Raw genomic sequence first — 19,320 nt, 5'->3', positions numbered from 1 at the left:
AAATACCAGCTCTATTCCAGTTGCGGTTTACTGGAAACCCTTTCTTTCTTGCCGGAATTTGATCAAACCTAGGTTTCTGAGGTGTACTAGAGAAAACCATAGATGTAGGATGTGGATTAACCACCCCATTGAAGAACACATTAGCTCTCATCATAAAAGAAAATTTGTATTTAATATCTCTCGAAGAGCCTCCACACTTCAATATGTTAATGCGAGATTTTTCCTTCTGATTGCAAAAGTAGAAATCATGACCAATACGACTGCAGAAGTAGTAGAAGATGTCCAGTTTTTCATATTTGAACATCACCAGGAAGACCTCTCCTAATTTAGTTTTGTGATCTATACCTTTAAGAAGTATTGCCTTGATGTCCATTTTAACTCGAACTCGAGCAATTGGGACCTTGAACTCAGTTAAGTAAGTTAAGTCTGTTGTTTTCACTTTCCCCCGACTTTGTCCCACACTTGCAAAATTTTTATCATCTATACGATCTGTTGGAATACCAAAAATTTGAACCCAGAACTTGACAAAGTGAAACACCACCGTTGCTTCAAACTGTTCCATCCTCCTCTATTTCTTGATGGAAATAATGAACCCATGAACTAGCCATAGACCATTTTTTCTAACATGCTCGTATTCCTCTGTGTTATCAAACTAGAATTTATAAAAACCTTTAGTAATAAGTTCCACCTTTGTTTTAGTTCTAGTCTTCCAGCATCGATGTAACTCAACAGCTATATCCTAAATAGTTAAATGTTGTTCTCCATATAATTTGCCCACTAGTATATTTTTCCCATCTAGATCTTCTACTTGTGTTTGCACCTGATATCAACTACTTTCTTCTCCTTGGAGAAGAATAGTTGTTGCATTTCGTCTTGTAGTTGTTCTATCTTAGACTTTGAGCTTGACCCCGAGGATTCCCCTCTACATAATACCCTAGATTGATTAGTCATGTCTAGATAAACCACAAAGAAACATGAACCTAAAAAAAAAAAAAAGGGGATGGCGAAAGAATGATATATATAAACTTTAAAGAGTAAGAGTCGAGGAGAAAACAAAGAAAAGATAAGTTTCACACTTGACTATTTAAGAGGCAAGAGAGGAGTAGAAGTACAGAGCTTTGAAGTAAATAAGCTTTTGTATTTTGAAATTCAAAAAAATTGGGGGGGAAGAAGAACTGCTTTCATCCGCAAGAGAGCTCAGAATAAATTTCGATACTTACGTATTAACCTAAGTTTCTAAAACTACTCTTAATTCTAATACTAAAGTGAGACTTCTAGACTAGTATCATCACAAAAAATGAAACTAAACCAATATCACTAAGTGTATAGTATAAATAATTTTTATGATTTTTTTAAAATTTTTAGAAAGAAATAATATATGTAATTTACAACCTAATTAAAAGTGTGAAATATTTGCAAATGTTTCTATCCCACCCCCCAAACAAATGGACACTTTGTCCTCAAAGTGTAAAGAAGAGAAGAAAATAAATTACCATAGAAATGTGGCAAAAATTGGCAGTATCTGTACCAACAATATTATAAAGATAATATGATAATATGAAACACAATCAAACTGTTACGTACTAACTAACACGGACTCTACAAGAGTAAATATGATAGGTAAGGGTGGTAAAAAGGTTTGGTTGAAAAAAAAAATTTGACCCCAAACAAATTTTGAAAACTCGTTTTAAATTTGAAAATTTTGTGGCTTATACTCTAGAATTGTGGTATGTTACAAAAACGTGGGTCGTTTAAAGTCAGATTCCCTAGACTTATTAATATATTTTTATATTTTTATGTTTTTAATAATTTTTTATTTTTATTTTTATGGTTTTGATGTTATGAGAAGAAAAAATACTAGAAAGAAATAAAAATGTAAACTCACTCCATAGAGAAACACTACTCCAACAACGAGAAAAAAAATGCAAGAGAGTAATACGTGAGTTACATGAAAAATGGACTAATGATCCAACACTTACAACCACACACTCCAAAGAGGGTCTAGTTACTTTAATGGTGTACTCCCATAAAATAGAAAAGGAATGGAGTACACTAAAAAATGAAATGAGTCGTTTATAGTCAAATATTCGAGACTTTATCTAAAACATGTAGCAACATGTAGTTTACCATATATCAACAATCGAAATAGTTATGGGTCTTTTCATAAACAACTATCGTAGAATGCACCCCCAAATAGAATCAAACACCAAGATTTTCTATGACGTGGCTTAGTAGAATGAGAGCGAAATATGATAGACCTAGAACCGAGCACCTTCATCTTCTTTGAACGAAAGCTTCGCCAAGTGAATGATTGTGAGAAAAGGGATGATTGTGGAAAATGCATGGGATGTAGAAACATTTTAGAAGGAAGGGATGGAAAAATGAGAACGTGGGTTTAGCATAAAACTCATTGATGGCGTGGGTCTGTATTATCTCACAACTAAAATTGAAGGAGTCAGGTGGCTCTTTCTTGGGTATTACTTCCCCACCAAATGGGTTTAGAAAGTCATGAAGCACAGGATAAGCAAAAAAGTCAAGTGTGAACTCAAAGTTCTTTTGAAAAGGTGGAGGGGGGAACATTCGTGATGGAAGCAGGTGAATGAGTGGCTGGATGGCGTGAGGTGGGTGAATGGTGCGCTGCTCAGCTAGTATTCTCAGTTCTAGATAATCAGAAGCTTTGAGATTGGCAAGACATTCCATAAGAGGTGGGTCAAAATAATCACTGGGATAGAGGGTGAAAAATTCATCTTCTGTCATGGCGTTAAGGGATGAATGGAGGTCAAGAGGATGAGACTCGCGAGGTGGCAGAGAAGAGTTGCAAAGAGTGGTAGGAAATCTTCCTCTATTATAGCTTAATCGAGGGAGTCGAAATTGTAATCTTTGTCTTCTTCCAGCATCTGCTAATGTGGGGACTAAGGCATCGGTCGCACTAATGTGAGATACAAAACTCTCAATAGACTTCACGTCTCCTTCTACAGGCAAACCTAGTTGGTCATGCTTGAGTTGGGAAATGTTGACTTCCACATAAAGATTTCCAAAGGAAAGAGTCATAGACCCATTACAACAATTGATTTGGGCATTGGCAGTTGCCAAGAAAGGACACCCTAGAATGATAGGAATAGAATCATGAGCGACAGCGGTGTCAAGGATGGAAAATCAATAGGATAACAAAAATCTTGAACATATACAAGAACATTTTCAATGACATCTTTGCTATACTTAATAGAATAATGATTGGCTAACTACAAAGTCATTTTGGTTGGTTTAAGAGTTATTAGACCTAGTTGTTTATATAAATAAAAATGGAGTAAGTTAACACTCACCCCAAGGTTTAATAGTGCAGTTGTTATGAAGTTATTTCCCAAGGTGCAGTGTACAGTAAGATGATCAGGATCTTATACTTAACGATTCTGTTATGTTCAGATAAAAAAGTATATTGTTCAATTAAGAAAGCTTCTTTGGGTATGTTGGTTTTCCTCTTGGTGATGCACAAATCTTTTAGAAACTTAACGTGTTTTGGTAGACATTTTATAATATTTAGAAAAGGTAGGTTGATAGTCAGATTCTTAAAAACTTTCCTAACCTTATCAAAATTCTCGTCCTTTTTAGACACAACTAGTCTCTAGGGATACGAGTGTTTATCTCTATATTTAGTATAAGGGTCAACTTTGCCATTTGCTTTATCCTTTATATGTTTCCCTTTTGGTTGTGGTTTGACTAGAACTTCTAAAGTTGTAGGATCTGTAGTTCCTATGACAGTATTGGGTAAGGTTTTCCCTTTCGATTGTGGTTGAACTAGAGCATCTACAGTCATAGGATCTTCAGTTCCAATGACAGTATTTGGTATGGTTTCTTTCTCAGCTTCCATTTGTTGGCAATCTTTAAGCACAGTCACTTTGTTATTAGCTACTCTACTCGAATGAAGAGCAGTGACTGCTTATAGGTCCCATGTTGCCATTACACTGAATATTGTTCACTTCAAAGGCAGCGTTTGTTGACTTAGGATTAGGCATTGCTTGACCTGAAAACACGCATTTTTTGTTATTATTTTGGTTAGAAGACAACTCAAGTACCTTTTGGCACAAAGACTTCATCATTTGCAATGTCTATTGTAGCATGTCAGAGTTTTGATCATTCTATTCTTTCATCAATTTGGAGTTTTGTTCATTTTGTTCATTCATCAAGTTGGAGTTTTATTGAATAATTTGACTTTGTTAATGCAGCAAGGTCACTACTTCCTCTTTTATAAATGGGTTGACTGGTTGAGTGGCCATAGGAGGAGTGAGTAGAACTAAGGCTTGTTGAGTGTTCATGTTTGATGTTGATAGTTCTAGATCACAGGTACTAAACCTATGTTCTGGTTACCTAAATTTCCTTGTCCTTGATGTTGATTAAACTGGTTGAAGTTTGTAGTAGGCCTAACGTTTTGATTATTAAAACCTGGAGGTGTAGCTCGTTGTTGTGGATTATAATTAGTGTTCTACCTCCATTGTGTGTTAGGGTTGTTTAAAGCAAAAACATCTACGGGCTGTGGTAGAAATGAATTATAGAGCAAGGGACAAAAAGAATCGGTATGTTCGAGACTGAAACATAAATTACATGGGCCAGTGTTTATGTTCATGACCGGAGTTAGATTCTTTTCTTGAATTTGAATAGAAAGGGCATCGACCTTTTTTGTGAGGGAATCCATTAGAGATTTTAACTCAAGGTTGAGTTAACCTCAAGCATACTGGCTGCCTTAACTATTGATGAAGAAGGATTGGAGTGGGAGTAATCATTACCTCCCTAGTTGTTGTTGTTCTTGGATTGATCTTCTAAGAATTTGTACGCTTCTTTTGCACCTTTGTTGAGGAAACTATCTCCATTTATGATGTCAAGAACCTCCTTGTGGTGTTGAGAAAGACCTTTGAAAAAAGCACAAACAAGCGTGTCTTTTTCAAGGTTGTGATGAGGACATTCTATAAGAAGATCAGTGAAACGATTCTAGGCCTCTGAAAAGGATTCATGAGGCTGGTGGAAAGAAATGAATCTTTTGAAGCATTTCATCTGTCTTCTGTCATGGGTAGAACTATTTCATGAACAATTGAATAAGTTTCTCCCACATGTCCATGGAGTTAGGCTTTTGGGTTGTTAACCACGTTTCCGCTTTGTCAGCTAAGGTGAAAGGAAACACCCTAAGTTTTACTTGTTCTGGTTCTACGCTAGGATGATGGAAAATTGTGAGAACTTGTTGTATCCTACACAAGTGTTGATATGGTTTTTCATGGTCTGTAACAAGTTAAAGATATTTGGGGGCATTCACAAATCTCCAGCTAGGTCCACAAGAACGATGCAAGAATGTGGTTAGGGTTGTCAATGGGTTTTGATAACCCGATAACCGACCCGAACCAAACCGATAACAAATGGTTTTGGGTATTGATAATTTGGATGCCTCCACCAACCCGAAATCTAACCAAACTGATAAGAAATTGGTTTGGTTTCGGGTTTGCCCTCCATCGAACCGATATGAACCCAAGCTGATAAGATGACATTTTAGTAATATTTATGATTAATTTTGTGTATGTTTATCAATTTTGTGGCTAAAATTATTTGATTTAATTTTGGATTTAATTGATTTTATAGTTTTTGGTTCCGCTCGGTTCGGTTTCAATTTGAAATATATCTTATCGTTTCGGATTCCTAATTTTCTTATCGGTTCGGTTCAGTTTTGAGTTCCCAATTTTCTTATCGGTTCGGGTTCAGATTTTCCAAAATCTTACCCGAACCGATCCATTGACAAGCCTAACTATGTTGCATCATTCAATGCCTTGTAGAAATTAGAGAGAGGTTTCTTTGTTTCTTCAGTCATTACTACAGGTGATATGTGTGTCTTCCTAGATAGGCGAGTGTTTTACGTCTACGATATACTAATAAAGTAGGCTTATTTGTACTAGATCTTAATCTCATACAATAATCAAGACTAAATTCAACCAAACACAACTATATCATGCAAATACACAACCTGATTATATTACGAAATTACTGCTTTGACAAAAGATTCGAGGAGTGTTGTGAGTAGAACTTGTATGCCTCCTTGCTATGCTTACTAGCACCTTCAAGCACGTATTACAATGTCATCAAAATCATTGAAATATTGTACCAGCACTGTTCCAGATCCTGGAAGTTGAGTTTGCATGACCTGGAAAAAGTTAGGGCAATCAGAAACAAAGTAGGGCATGCGCCCTTAAGTGCAGTGCAATAAGGGGGTAGGAGCCCTCCAAAAAATCTGAAATTTTTACAGTAGTATGTTCAAATGTCCATGAAGTAGCCTGTAAATTTTCAGAACAATTAGAGCTTAAAAGTCTTTCTATTGCACTGCAAAGTCCATGAAACAAATTTTGGTACACACTAAAAACAAACGAATGGTTAACCAATGAAGACAGATGAAACAATCGGCAAATTTTTAGGGTCCTATTACTGCCGGACCCTGCCGGACCCCAATTTGTGTTGGGCAGACCCCGAGTTGGGCCGAGTTGGGCCGGGGTCTACCCATTGTGTTGGGCGCAACTCATAAATCATACACCCCCAAACTAAATACCCAAAAACCGGCAAACCGGCAACCCCACAAACACAAACATTCCATTTCGATTTAGCAATTTCTGCTTCAAACCCTTCGCGCGCTCGACCAAAACCCACAAACACAAACACTCGATTTTGATTTCGCGATTTCTGCTTCAAACCCTCGATTTTGATTTCGCGATTTCTGCTTCAAACCCTCGATTTTGATTTCACGATTTCTGCTTCAAACCCTCGATTTCGTGCTCGACTAAAAACCCACAAACACAAACTCTCGATCTCAATTCAATTAACAAAGTACGGAATTATCTCTTCTCTTCAAACACTCTTTGTAACTGTTCATCACTACACAGAGAAACTCAGTTGGTGTCTTTGAAACTATACTACTTCTGTTAAAGGTAACTATTCTATCTTTCAATTTTTTTTTTTTTTTTTTTTTTATAATGTTATGTTTGAGCGGGTTATATAATGTTATGTTTGTTATATAATAGAACAGTTACTATAAGACACCCATTTTTCAATTTTATAGACACCCATTTTTCAATTTTATAATGTTATGTTTGTTATATAATAGAACAGTTACTAGACACCCATTTTGTTATATGTTTTGAGCTACTTGTTGCTTTCCTTAGTACACTTTTTGATAAAATGGTTGAGAAAACTGTGGTTTCTTGGGCAACTATGATTGGTGCAAAAGAACCCCCGAAATGATTTTAACAAGCCCCGAGATGGTGTCTTTACTGTTGTTATCCTTATTGTATGTTTCTGATTACCTTATTAATCTACTTTGTTTACAGTTATGGGTAGTTATGCTATTGGAAGAATGGTAATTATTTGACTATTTAGAATTTAATATGGTTTTAAGTAATCCCTTTTTGCCTTGTACTAGAAGGCAAAAAGGAGGGCTGATCCAATAAATTAGCACCTCCCAGCTGCGAAAGATAAATTTAACAACTAGCATGCCACAAAAATCTACCTAAACAATATTAGATCTAGTGAGGTCGACGGAGCTAGGAAGTAAAGACTAAATAGTGAAAAGAAGTGGCAAGTACCTTCTGCTTCAGCAACTTCTGCTATCACCTGAAAGAAGTCCAATCCTTTAGTATAGTAAAACCCTTCACTTTCCATGAGCACTTTAGCTTCAATATACCACCATCATTTACCAGGTCCCAGTCACTAACCTATTATGCCAATCAAACTTAGGTTCAACATCATGTGAAACGAGGTTATGCCAATGATGGTTAGTGGTTCCTAAAGGATTGGAACCTTTTGTGAACATATAAAACTTAGAACCATCATTTACCAGGTCCAATCCTTTAGGAACCTATCATTGTTTAATCAATCTTTCGTTTCACGCTTGGTTTTCTTAAGTCGGAGCAACCTTTATTTTCACAGGTTTGTTTCTTCCATCTTCAACCAAACATTTCACACTCTCTAAACTTTTCACTAAAACTCCTTAAACACACATCTCAGGTAAATTCTCTCCCCCAATTTCGGTTCCAAACCATTTCTGATTATAGTTGATAATTGTGATGTAGTTTTTTTTTTTTTTTTTATGTGTATTCTGCAAAAGATTTGAACTTTTGATGATTTATTAATGTTCACTGTAATGTGTATTGTATAAAATGGACTAGTTTATGGTTTAATTCAACTGTTTTCTATTATAGAATTCTTTGTGTTGTTAAATTGGAATAAGGAGAGTTAACTAGCTATCTCATTATATGCCATGGGTTATTTGATGGAATATTGTAATGAATGTATTCAAGCATTCATTCATAAGAGGCTTACTATTTTTGGCACTATATACTGGACAATACTATGTGAGTAATTGTAATGTATTACAATACAAACAAACGTACGTACTGACCTGGAAGTGTAGTAGCATATGAGTCCACCTGAATTGGTGGATATTGAGTGAAACCTTATCCAACAAAATAGTTCTTGTAGTTACTTGTGTTACTAGCTAGCACGATAGATTATGTTTATTTAAGACTTCAAAGTCAGTAGGGGATGGGACCAAAATGCATGTGTTTCTGTAAGTAGAACTCCTAGCATGGAAGAATAATTGACTAAAGTGGATGGTTCGTGAGAAATGAATAGTTTTATTGAACCACAAGTATTTGTGCTGTTAATGGAATCAAACCTATTGTTTGTGTTCCTTGGTGGTTGATTTACTTTGTTGGTGTTTTGGTTAATAAATTGTTGAAGTGAATTGACATTGAAACTACTTTTTTTTTAAAGTAAATAGATGAACTTTTGACAAAAACAAAAGTGAAGGCTAGTGAAATTGGGATTCTAGTAGTGAATAGCAGCCTATTTAAAGTAGGGGATGTAGACCTTGCCAAGAATCTCCTAAAAGTAGGTTCCCTTTGAATTTTTCTTTTTGTTTAAGAATTCCTCTTAATCGTGAAGCCATCATCATGCATGCATGCATGATAGGGATATTGTTGTCACAATTGTGCTTCCATGCTTGGTGCCGCCTTACCGGCTATATGAAATTATGGAACAAATAAGTATAGTGAATGCCTCCTATTTTTAACTCCTATTTATTTTGTAGCAATGCCTCGAACAAAGAATGTGAATGTGAAGAATGTAGCAAAAAGTGTTTTCACGGGTGCTAAGAAGTTGTTAGGTGGGGGGAGTAGTAGTTCGGGTCGAGGAGCCCGAGAAAAAAAAGAGAGAAAGGGCAACAACTACCCGGCATCAGTCCAGTAGAGGGGATCGGAAAGCGGATGATCCCAGTAATGTAGTAAGTGGTGTAGAGTTAGGAAATCAAAAGAGAAGAAAGCAAATAGTTATGAGTGATGTAGATTTAGATGTAGATGTAGATTTAGATTTAGATTTAGATTTAGATGAAGATGAAGATGAAGATGTAGATGTAGATGATGTAAATATGGATCGTGGGAAGAGTGTAGCTGTAGGTGATGATGAAGAAGATGATAGTGAAGAAGATGACGAAGAGGGTGTTGATGACGCGGAGGATGAGGAGGAGGAGGATGATGATGACGAGGAAGTCCCTGAAGTCCCTGTACCTGTACCTCCAGTGAATATTGTGAGAAAGTCCAACAATGACTTGGAGTTCCAGAGAGGTGTTTATGGAGGTGGCCCTCGTGTGTCACATCTGTTATATGACTATGCGGTGCACGTGGCTCGCGATATTTGGGAGGGGCAGGTAATATTATTATATATTGTCTATTAGTATTTAAATTTTGTATTACTTAAACCTTGTGCATACATTAATACTAAGTTTTGTTGTTTTAGGCGAGCGAGGGGTGTTGAAGTGTCATGGGCACCTGAACAAATTGGTACAATGGGATATCGTCGGAGAGTGTTCAGACTGTTCTAATTTTCATGTGGAGCTTCAAAGGACCGGCTTATGTGCTCTGGTCTTAGGTGTATATAAGCATCAGGATCCTGTGTTGGTCTCTGCGTTTGTGGAGAGGTGGCATCCAGAGACCAACACGTTTCATATGCCGTGGGGTGAGATGACAATCACGTTGGACGATGTTTCCCAACTCTTAGGAGTTCCGATCAGAGGCAAAGCAGTGACTGGGGACACTGATTTGACCCTGGAACAGACAAAAAGACTCCTCCACCAAGGTCTTGGCATACCCATGGACAAGATAGATGCGGAGATGAAATCCAATAAGTTCACTTCCAAAGTTAGGATGGATTTCTTGATGAAGCAGTTTGCTGGGAAGGTGACGGATGAAGATTTACGGGATGAAAATGGGGTTGTTGTGAAGAAGGCGTCAACCCAAAAAGAGTTGCGATTTGCTGTGAGAGCTTATTTGTTGTTTTTCTTTGGATGTACTGCCTTCACCGACATCGCCGGAACTGCAGTTCCGTTTTTGTTATCCGAGGCCGCTTATGAAATTTGCCGAGATCGAGACTACTGGCGTGGGTGTGCGACCTTTACGGGCTTACTTGTGCAGGGGTCTTGGGACTGCCACAAGTGCCAAGGTGAAGGGTGTTTCAGGCTATTTCACTCTCCTACGGTATTAGTTTTTGTTTTTTCTTTTCAATGTCAATTTTATATATCTATTACAATATTAACCGGGTGTCTATATTAATCTAGGCATGGATTTATGAGTACTTCCGGTGTTCAAGGCCATTCCCAAACGATGACTATCAATTGAGCATGTCGCGTACTCATAAATACTCGAGTTACTTTTCTTTTTATGCTAACACAACACCTGCATTGAAGCATACCCGAGCGATGATTGATAATATGACTTGTACCGATGTAAGCATTTTGTATATAAATAGTTTTATTTATTAATTGATATTATTAGTATGTGGTTAATGATTAATTTCCTCGATCATATGCTATTTGATAGGTTGAATGGTATCCCTATCTTTGAAGTCCGAGCTATACGGCCGGTGGATGAAATAGCATTTTTCGAGGGATTTATATGCTTTCTTGATAATGTCGAGCAGTACAATGTTTCGAGGGTTGTGCGTCAGTTGGGTCATATGCAGTTTGTACCTTCAGATCCCCCAAGACCAAAGACCTCGACGCGAACTACTTTCAGACGCGGGTACGATGTAAAATTTAATGTTGTGTCTTCCTATTGGAGTAAATGGCAGAATCACTTGATACAACTTGAACATCGAGGACCCATTCCGTCTTATCCATGCGAGTGTGTTAGTAGATACATGAGTTGGTATGAAAACAATAGCCATATTCGAATGATAAACCCTGATCATCTTAATCTCTACTCCCTACAGAGTCTTCCATATCATAATCTGGTGAGTTAATACTTTACAACGTTAGTTTTTTTTGGTTTTTATTTTGTTTTGTTTTGTTTTGGTATTTTATAAATGTAAATGTATATACTAATGTAGTTTTTCGTTTTAATTTTGACAGCACCCCGTCGTTGATGAAATTTCTCGTTTGCTCAATCAAGGCCTGCAATTGGGTGGGACTGCGATTCCAGACGATGCACGGAACGAGTTCATGGAGGCATACAATTTGACCCGGTGCAAGTTCATTGGCGGACGATATCGTTAAGGAGCATTGTTGAGTTTGGTTAGTTTAGGGTTTAGTGTGTTGAGCATTGGTAGTCTTGTTGGAAGTCTTGTTGGAGTCTGGGGTGGATGTGTTATAGAGCTTGAGAGATTGAGTGTCTTTCTTGAGTCTGGAAATGTGTTATAGAGTCTAGGGTTTGTTGTGTTGTTATCACGATTGACTAACCATTTTCTGAAGTTTTAATTCTGTTATTGTTATGTTTACTTATGCTTTTGTAACAAAGATGCTTATAGAGAAAAATCAAGTGATAACATTTTATTGTTGCTGAAACTCAGAGATTTTTGTGGGATATGTGGAATACTTGTTGAATCTAAGTTTCATATTCGACTTCGCAGGTTTTGTTAGTCCGTTTACAGAGATTACCAGATATGACATTTCTTGTGTTGAGTCCTCCGTCTTTGTTATTGTCAAATTATTGGAATATCTTCTTCACTTTCTCCACTCTCATTTCTCTTATGCCATGTATAAAACATTGATCAATTGCCAAAACACGAAACATCCATTTTTTTGCCAAAACACGAAACAACACGCAACATCTAAACTTGGAAAAAAAAATGACTTGCTGTTTTTTTGCCTCTTGGACGGTGTGGCCACACCGTCCAAGAGGCAAAAAAACAGCAAGTCATTTTTTTTTCCAAGTTTTAGATTCAACGACATGGCCACACCGTTTGAGACTAAGTCCAAACGGTGTGGCCACACCGGCCCAAATGCCAAAAAAACAGAAGTCAAATTTTTCCAAGTTTTAGTTTCAAGCGACATGGCCACACCGTTTGAGACTAAGTCCAAACGGTGTGGCCATACCGTCCAAATGCCAAAAAATAGCAAGTCAAATTTTTCCAAGTTTTAGTTTCAAACGACATGGCCACACCGTTTGAGACTAAGTCCAAACGGTGTGGCCACACCGTCCAAATGCCAAAAAAACAGAGAAATCTTTTTGCCAAGTTCAAATCTCAAGCGACATGGCTACACCGTTTGGACTTAGTCTCAAGCGGTGTGGCCATGTTTTTCAGACTAATTACAAGCGACATGGCCACACCGTTTGAGACTAAGTCAAAAGCGGTGTGGCTACACCATCAAATGCCAAAAACAGAGAATTTTTTTTTGCCAAAAGTCATTTTTTCCAAAATAAAACAAACATACATACATCCATACAATTAATTCGGAAAAAAAATACCATCAAATTTAAGAAAATTGTATCAAAACAAAATTACAATTCTAACCACATGAACATTAATTACGTAGACTTATTCCTAGTCAACATCTATTATTGGTATTTCGCCCCATCATTAGTGTGCTTTCGTCTTCCAATACTAAATTGGGAATGTTCAATGCCGTAAATTGCGCTTTGTCTTGCTTGTAATGCAGTATCCCAACTATCTGCAATTAAGTGTCGAAGCTCTACGCCATCTTCGTGATCCGGTTTTGGAACCGGACAATCATCAACAAGTTCAACATGGACAAAATGACATCCCCTCAGACGTAAAAGCGGTACCCAACACTTTCTTTACTCTCTCGGGATTTGCTTGGGTTCTCGGTGGCAAAATAAGATGGCGATTACATACTTCCTAAATGTAAGAGGGCGACATTAAATCTCGAAAGCAAATAGATATCCAAAGCAAAGGGCATGCTCATCCACTTACGAGGGGGTGCCCAACCGCATTCATGGGAAATTGTAGGTTTCACGTACCTAATCTCACTGTGAGTGTACAATGTACAGTATAGGGGGAGGTTGTCATTAAGTTCTTGTAACAACTCATTTTCATCCACGACCACTCTTCCCGACTTCTTCCTAATGCAATGCACATTGCTCTATACCCCAGAATTGCCATCACCCACAGGGTCATCCACTTTAACAATATATTTGTGCAGTTCTTTTGGAATGTCCAAACCGTAATGTCTCGGCTCCCTCAGGATGCCAATGTCTAACTTTTGAGGTGATTTTTTAGAAGAGTTATTCCGTGGTGTGGTTGTTTTATGTGGTAAAGGTGATTTTTTAGAAGAGTTATTCCGTGGTGTGGTTGTTTTAGGTGGTAAAGGTGATTTTTGAGAAGAGTTATTCCGTGGTGTGGTTTTTTTGTGGCAAAGGTGGTTTCGGAGAAGACTTCTCTGCAGGTGGGTTTGGAGTAGCTTGGAATTTATGAGAAGGCTTGGAATTTGGCGTACATTCTGATTGTTGCGACGAGACCCACTCTTCATGCTCACGTTGGGAATGTTCAAAACCAGATGAATCTCGTTTTGAAGAGTTCTCATCCTCAGTTGGAAGCTTTCTCTTGCAGCTACCCTTAGGCCGACCTTTGGTTTTCGCCTCCTCATGAGGTGGTTCTAGCCATGTAGTTTCTGGCACAGCAATCTCCATAAGTTTTCTAACCATAACCCTCTGCTCTTCTTCAGAAGCCATTTCATACCTTTTCATAAACATATCCATCGAAGGTCTACAATCGGGACCAACACCCACCGACACACTTGGAAAAACAGACAGAGTTTTCCAAAAGGGATCGATAGCACTCAAAGATATGGAACGTTCTTGCTTTTGAAGTTCAATGATTTCGTGAGCACATGACAATCCATGAATGGTGCGCAAATAACACCCACAAATGAACTCAGAGTCTTTAGCAGCACAGCTTACACGGGTATCTAGTTCTTCATAAAGCAAGTCCAAACATTTTCTTGAGACCGGGTTTCGAGTTCCGCGAAATAAAGGAATCCGGTGGTGGTCTTTGGGTTACAATCGGACTCTTCTCGAGCGTACCTCTAATCTCGGGCAATTTGGATCTCTAAAATCGGGTGGATCAAGTAAAACATACTTAGAAAATCATGTCCGCGTTTGTGTTTCCTAGAACACGCGTTCACCCGAGCATGAGACCCTCCGACTCTATTGGTCGTTGTACTCCCAAAGTGAATGTGTTGATCGTCCAACAACATACGAATCGATCCTTGTAAAGGCAACCAAGTCACTCGCAGAGATAACTAACAAAATTGGAGTACTCAACCCTATAATGTTTTTCCAAAGCGGCAATTCTACGGTTGAAGATATCCTCGGTCCTCGATTTCACTAATGCGTTCCACGAGGCGGCCTTTATCTACTAGTTACGTGGTGGGGGAAAAATCATTGCATTTCAAGAAGGGCGCACATAGAGATATGCCATCTACGAGATGCTTTGCGATCGAGGAAACACAATATCAGCAGCACCCATCATCAAGGCCAAGTCCATGTCAGACACGATCACAGATGGCCTTTCTTCACCCAGCAAACCGTTAAACTGACGCAAAGCCCACTCATAGTCTATCGCTGTTTCGGACTGGAGCAACACTTGACAGACCGTGAAAGACTTCCAGGTTGAAGTCACCCCCACAAACTGTACAAAAGGCCACCGATACTTATTGGTTTTGTAGGTCGCGTCTATGATGAAAACTTTTGGAAAAGTCCGAGCCATTTTAACACCGTCTGAATGGGCCCATAACAATCCTATTATCTCATCCGTATTCATATCCTCTCTCACCTCCTCGAAATAATGGTTTTCCGCTAACAACTCACGCAATCTCTGCATTTGCGAGCGACCGTTCATATCCAATGTCCTCACCTTGTGCCTGGCATTGTAGACTTGAAATATGCTAGATAGGTTATCGGGGAAACCTATGTCCGATGGACTTCAAAACTTCTTTTAGGCTTAACTCCATTTTGAGTCATCTCTGACAAGAACTCAAATTGTGGAACAGTCGGTACCGAGTAGCAAATGCATGTCCTTCAAGGGTGTTCGCTAATGGATGGTTATGAACACCATTAAGAACAACAATTTTCCAACTATCGACAGTGCGGCGTTGGAAAATACATCTTAACTTAAATGGACATCCACGCGTTTCATGGTTCCCGTATTTCTCTTATTAACTTTCTGCTTTTTGTGTGAGCGATACACGCCCGAACTCTCGCATTCTAAATCCAGCCTTGGTACTCGGTTCCCGTTAGCATTCCGCGACTTCCCAATTACCACAACCACATTACATTGTTTTCCCCGAGCAGTTGCCCAACCAATTACGTCACTACGTGTATGAAATACCTAAAGATATGAAATAAAACAACAATCAATAAACTAATATAATTTCATTTAGAAAATAAAAACAAGTGAAAACAATGCCTACTATGTACCTCTTCCGTAGTAAATATTTCTGTTGTATCCATTGAAAGCGGTTGAACATCATCCACGTCATTCGAGTTTCCAGAGTTCTCGAAACGCACCGAAGGATCCTAAATAAAGAACAGTTGTTAATTGATGTTTGGCTTAAGTACCAAATGCCACAAACGACATGGCCATGTCGTTTGAGATTTGAACTTGGAAAAAAGACTTGTCTGTTTTTTGGCCATTTGAACGGTGTGGCTACACCGTTTGGACTTAGTCTTAAACGACATGGCCACACCGTTTGGACTTAGTCTGGAACGGTGTGGCCATGTCGTTTAAGACTAAGTCCAAACGGTGTGGCCACACCGTTCAAGACTAAGTTCAAACGGTGTGGCCACACCGTTCAAGACTAAGTTCAAACGGTGTGGCCACACCGTTCAAATGGCAAAAAAACAGACAAGTCTTTTTTCCAAGTTCAAATCTCAAACGACATGGCCTCACCGTTTGGGACCTTGTCCAAACGGTGTGGCCATGTCGTTTTGTGGATAAAAAAACAGATAAATCGTTTTTCCAAATTCAAATCCCAAGCGACATGGCCACATCGTTTTGGACCGCGATCGAGACGGTGTGACGAGACCGTTTGGTGTGAAATACAAACGACCTAGCCGCGTCGTTTAATTACTACATGCATAATTATTACATGTATAATTATTACATGCATAATTATTACATGTATAATTATTACATGTATAATCACTGTACACATCAATAATTCCTACATGCATAATTATTACATGTATAATCACTGTACACATTAATAATTCCTACATGCAAAATTATTACATGCATAATTACTACATGCATAATTATTACATGTATAATCACTGTACACATCAATAATTTCTACATGCATAATTACTACATTCATAATTATGTTTAATTTAGATTTACCTTATGCTTATTAAATGCATCATCATCCATTCCTCTATTTTCTTCACTTTGAACTTGTTCTATATTCTCTTTTTGAATGGGGTCACTTGGAACTTGTTCTATATTTTCTTCTTGAATGGGGTCATGATGCATTACATTTTCTTCGTCATCTTCATGTTCTAAAATGGGGTTGGGCTCTTCCATTAGTGTTTAGTGTTAGGGTTTAAGGGTTTATGGTTTTTTATGGTGGAAGAGAAGAGAATAGAAGAGAAGGGCTGAAAAGGTTGCAACAAGTCAAATTCACTTTGGTTTGGGGTCTGCCCAACACAAAACAACTTTTGGGACCAATGGCACATTTGTAATAAGTGTTTTAGTTTTTGGGGTCTGCCCAACACAATATGGGGTCCGGCAGTAACAAGTACCAATTTTTATTGGAGCCTCCTCTCAGATCATAGGTATTCCTTTGAAAATATTAGAGCAATTGGAGATCTACAAACCCTCCTTACCGTCTGTTGTTCCAAAAATTTAAGTGTTAAAAAACTACAAGAACACACTGGAAACAATTGACTAGTTAGGTGGTCAAAACAATTCGAAAATACTCAAATTTTTATTATAAACTATTCACTTATGAAAAATTCTCCTATAAAAAATTTAGAATTTTTGGAACTATCTAAGGGGTAGGTGGGTTGAGAATGGAAGATTTCCCTTTTGATTCAAACAATAAAATCCTTATCTTGATATGTTTAAGACGGCAACGGCGCCATTTGATATACACAAATTTACTAAACTAAATATCAATGCATAAACACTAATACCTAATCTAACAAACATGTGTTTAGATCAATACTCTACTCTAATTCTATACTATCAAGTAATATAGATCTAGTTATAAAGGTTTATTCCACTCTTAAACTATCAAGAATTATATAATTCAAGAAGAAAAATGGTGAGAGTAATAATATGTTGAGAATAAATTAACTACGATTATGTTATTGATTAAAACTTAAACTAATTTAACTAAGCAATAAAATATGTGATTCAATTGAAGAGAAGATATAGAGTGAATGAATAATCTACCTAATAAGTTATATAGATATAGAAATCAAGTTATTTTAGTGTAAAGTTCTAATCTTTCATCTTCCCGCAATGTTCCAACAAAAGCTACAAACTTTATTAATTCATAGTAATAACCTACATCTCTATAGTCATTACTACTAGATAAAAGAGAATTATGATTAAACATCTATGGTCAAACCCTAACAATCTTTGGTTTAATTCAATATACATTTTATCTCTAAACATGCATAAAAAATAAAACCTATAAAACATCCACAATGAAATAACCATCCTTAAACATTAAAACTCCTCATTAAGCTTCATAATCATCCCCTCTAATGAGGAGATTAGCCTAACTTCATTGGAATAACAATTATACTAACAATTAAATAAGACATTGAACTAAATTAATGAATAAATTAATGAACTTGATTAAAAACAATGGTGTTTTAATAGAGGTTGGAGGCAAAAACATTAAATCCTAATTAAACTAAACTAATAGGGGAGAAGATCCTCTAGGGTTTTGCCTTAATTCTCCTTATAAACTAAAGCTTTTAGGTTACAATTTTCATGCATAGGCTTAAGAGCTGAGTTTTAGGCCACTAAATCCAGTCCAAAGCCCAAATAATTAAATCCAAAAAGGTCTAAACTATTGGAATTTACTATAATGCCTTTTTTGTCCATTTTTACTACTCGGATTCGATCAAGGCCTAGACCATTAGAAAGCTCTCTTTGAGTCGGTCAGTTTGATATAAACTGGGCCCAATTTGGAGTTCTAAGTCCAAATATACATCCTGTTGAAATTCTATTGACTTTCTATCATTTTTCTGCCCGAGTTGACTTTGACTTTTATAGCTTTGACTACACTTTTAAAGGATTTTTCTCCTTGAAACTTGAGCTTTAACTATATAACTTCTCTAGCAATCATATTAACTCTTTTTCCATGCAAAAGTGATATATTTATACACATATTCAACTCCAAGACCTGTAATGCACAAAAAAAAGTAGATAGTGACAAACTCACATTATTATAAACATAATTGGCCTAAGTAGACTACTATTAGGGGGTTTAAACTACAATATTGGATGCTTATTAATAAGCATCACTCCAATGGAAGTCACTATGCTCATGAGAATGAGCATAGGAAAAGAAAATGTAGTCACGTTTGGAGAATGTCAGCACTAGACTTTAGATTACGCAGAGGAGTGTTGGCCCAATATCAGGTCAGAGCATTGGTATAAAAGGGGTATCAAACCTTCTTTTTTTGTGAATAAGTTCTTGGAGAAGACTAAAGAGAGTGACGAAGGATGGTACCCAACGAGTATAGATCTGGAGAGGTACTTGCGAGCCTTCTATTTTTATTTAATCACATAGTATTTCACAGGTGATAGTTCATTGAGATTAGGCTGGATAGAGTGTTTGGTTTAGTTAGAATACATTAATGAGCTTGACTGGGGTGGTGCTATGTTTGGAGCATTGATTTACTCCTTGGATCAAGCGTGTCGATCTAATGATAATGTTGTGAATGGTCAATGTGGGGGCTTCACCCCCTCTTTTACAAGTACATTTTAGATTTTTAGTATTATAACTTTATATTAAATTACAAGTTTGTTTTTTATATTTATTTTTAT

Source organism: Coptis chinensis, chromosome 9 (assembly GCF_015680905.1).
Source record: "Coptis chinensis isolate HL-2020 chromosome 9, ASM1568090v1, whole genome shotgun sequence".
NCBI classification, from domain to species: domain Eukaryota; kingdom Viridiplantae; phylum Streptophyta; class Magnoliopsida; order Ranunculales; family Ranunculaceae; genus Coptis; species Coptis chinensis.
The sequence above is the reverse complement of the archived record's forward strand: the minus strand, read 5'-3'. Positions refer to the sequence as shown.